Consider the following 3029-nt stretch of genomic DNA (forward strand, 5'->3'; position numbering starts at 1 on the left):
CCAAATTTGTTCAAATTGCTATTTTCTTTCCCAGACTACGCAACAGCTTCTTAAAGAGTCCATACCTGCCTCCCTACAATCCAAACTTCATAAGAGTTGGGATAATCTTTCTGAAATAACAAATTGGATCATGTCACTTATTTTAAAAACCATTTAATGTATTCCTACTGTATTTAGAATAAAATATAAAAGTGTCCCAAGGCGAAAGCTGGGAATGGAACCACCATTTGACCCAGCTATTGCCCTTCTCAGACTATTCCCTGAAGACCTTAAAAGAGCGTACTACAGGGATACTGCCACATCGATGTTCATAGCAGCACAATTCACAATAGCTAGACTGTGGAACCAGATGCCCTTCAATAGATGAATAGATTTTTAAAAATGTGGCATTTATACACAATGGAGTATTACACAGCACTAAAAAATGACAAAATCATGGAATTTGCAGGGAAATGGATGGCATTAGAGCAGATTATGCTAAGTGAAGCTAGCCAATCCCTAAAAAACAAATGCCAAATGTCTTCTTTGATATAATGAGAGCAACTAAGAACAGAGCAGGGAGGAAGAGCAGGAGGAAAAGATTAGCATTAAACAGAGACACGAGGTGGGAGGGAAAGGGAGAGAAAAGGGAAATTGCATGAAAATGGAAGGAGACCCTCATTGTTATACAAAACTACATATAAGAGGTTGTGAGGAGAATGGGAAAAAAAACAAGGAGAAAAATGAATTATAGTAGATGGGGTAGAGAGAGAAGATGGGAGGGGAGGGGAATAGTAGAGGATAGGAAAGGTAGCAGAATACAACAGTCACTAATATGGCATTATGTAAAAATGTGGATGTGTAACCGATGTGATTCTGCAATCTGTATACAGGGTAAAAATGGGAGTTCATAACCTACTTGAATCTAATGTATGAAATATGATATGTCAAGAGCTTTGTAATGTTTTGAACAACCAATAAAAAAAAAATTCCTTAAGGAAAAAAAAAAGTGTCCCAAGGGTTACAAGGACTGATTAGCTGCTTCCTGCTTTTCCCAGACCCCACCCAGTACCACTCTTTTCCCTACACTACATTCTAGCCACACTAGCCTCCTTTCTCCATCCAAAGGCAGCAGCAGGAAGATGGATAGGAGGAGCTGAGACTGATGGCCAGCCTGCTTCTGCTTTAAGACTTCTGCAATCATATCCCTTCTGCCTGGATCTTCTTATGACTGACTTCTTTTTTCATTCAGATCTCAATTGCTACCTGCTCAAAGAAGACTGGTTAACCATGACATCTAAAGTTATTCCAATACCACTCCATTATTTTTATCACAGCACTTACCAAAACACTATTTACTTGTCTTGTTCTGTACAGTCTGAAAGCAGAGCATACTAAGGGCACTTAATAAATACATACTGAATGAGTAGATAAATCCTCTTTGTGTTCTAAATTTTCTTATAATGAGAATGTTACAAGAAAGGACAGAACATAATAGACTTCTAGATCATTAGGGCCAGCTCAAAATATGTCAGTGCTCTTGTCAGTTTGTGTCTTTCCTACAAAAATTACTTTTTCTGCAAAATCTGTCCAGTAATATTCAAAATCTATAACAAAAACCACAAGAAGCATACCAGCCAAGGTAATCTTATAACTATTCTTTCTTTCCCATGTCAATGTTTCCAAGTAGCTCAGAAAGAAAAATCTACTAAAACAAAAAACACAAAAAAGAGCTTACAAATATAAAAATGTAAGGTTAAAGGTATCATACCATCCCAGCAAACAGAGAATACCTCTTAACTAGGCACAGAAGTCAGATGTCGGCACTTTTTCTTTTAACAGATCTTGTACCTAGTACTGTGATTTCTAAATAATGTACTCATTTGAACACAGAAAAGAATGCTCTATAATTTGGAAGGGACACGAGAGTTGAACCAATCCATGTGCTTAATATGTAGTCAGTACTAAGTAAGTATTTGTTGACTGAATGCTTTCTAAGAATGCAGATTATAAACAAAAACATCTGAAATCTATCAATAATTCAGAGGAGCTTCTTAAAAACAAGCCATTTGGAGGCTAAATATTTCAGAAAACCAAAACATCAATATTAAGTAGTGCACCAAAATTTATACCCTTGACTGTGTACTGTGTGAGCTATTTCTCCAGGTATGCTGCTGATTCAGAAAGCTTATTTCAAAACAGCAAAAAGCTTCCAACTGCCACACATTCTCCCATATATACCTGTGAGAATGGAAGTAGCAGCAGGAACCTGCAGGCCTCATTACATTGTAAGTCTACTCAATTGCTTTAGGCTAAATAGAACCAAGTATATACCTTTTATTTACTGGCTCTGGAGAATAGTTCAGTGTTCTAATACTCCTTTGTAACAATGATTCCCACTTCTTATTAGGACCTGGAGGCTGAGTAGAGTCAGCTGTCATTGTGTTAGGGTTTTGGAACCTGAGAAAAATAATAATGAAATAAAACATGACCATCTAGCTGCTACATGTTCAGACTCAGGAGACACAATAACCAATCACAAACTATAAACAATATTTTCCATACTGTCATAATATAAAACAAATCCTTTAATTTTTCAAGTGTTTTTTTAAAAAAAAAAAAAATTACACTTAAGCCAGCCTTGAAGATAAGCACAAATGTACCAGCTTACAATTAAAAAAAAAAAAAACAACGACTTGAGCACCCGCTCTGTGCATAGCACTATTCTAGGTGCAATAAAAGGAAATCTTAACCTTCGAAACATGATTCACTTTCTGGAACTGCATTATCTTCTTTCCCAGAGAGTAAAAATAAATAAAAATTGCCATTGCTTCCTACTAATCTGCCCTAAACCCATTTCTGGCTCACAGGAAAAGTTAATTTCTGACAAATTTAAGATGTGATGAACTCTGTTCCTGCTTCCCCCAAGATAAGAAAGCAGAACTCCTTTTCACTAAAACATTAAAAAATAAACAATTTCCCATGAAAGGGCAGCTTGTTTCCAATAAGTATTTTTAAAAATTCCTTTGTCTCTCTAGTTTTTGTTTTCT

General features: G+C 36.1%; 1 protein-coding gene across 1 annotated transcript in view; it reads right to left on the reverse strand.

Annotated features, from left to right (window-relative positions):
- Positions 1-2549: 2549 nt before the first annotated feature.
- Positions 2550-3029, reverse strand: part of Ryk (receptor like tyrosine kinase) — an 83053-nt gene continuing 82573 nt past the window's right edge. Inside the window, exon 15 of the mRNA XM_026383824.2 lies at positions 2550-3029. This exon is cut by the window's right edge and continues 612 nt beyond it. The gene's annotated coding sequence lies outside the window, so the exon portion shown is untranslated.

The sequence above is a fragment of the Urocitellus parryii genome, chromosome 2 (genome assembly GCF_045843805.1).
Source record: "Urocitellus parryii isolate mUroPar1 chromosome 2, mUroPar1.hap1, whole genome shotgun sequence".
In the NCBI taxonomy this organism is placed as follows: Eukaryota; Metazoa; Chordata; class Mammalia; order Rodentia; family Sciuridae; genus Urocitellus; species Urocitellus parryii.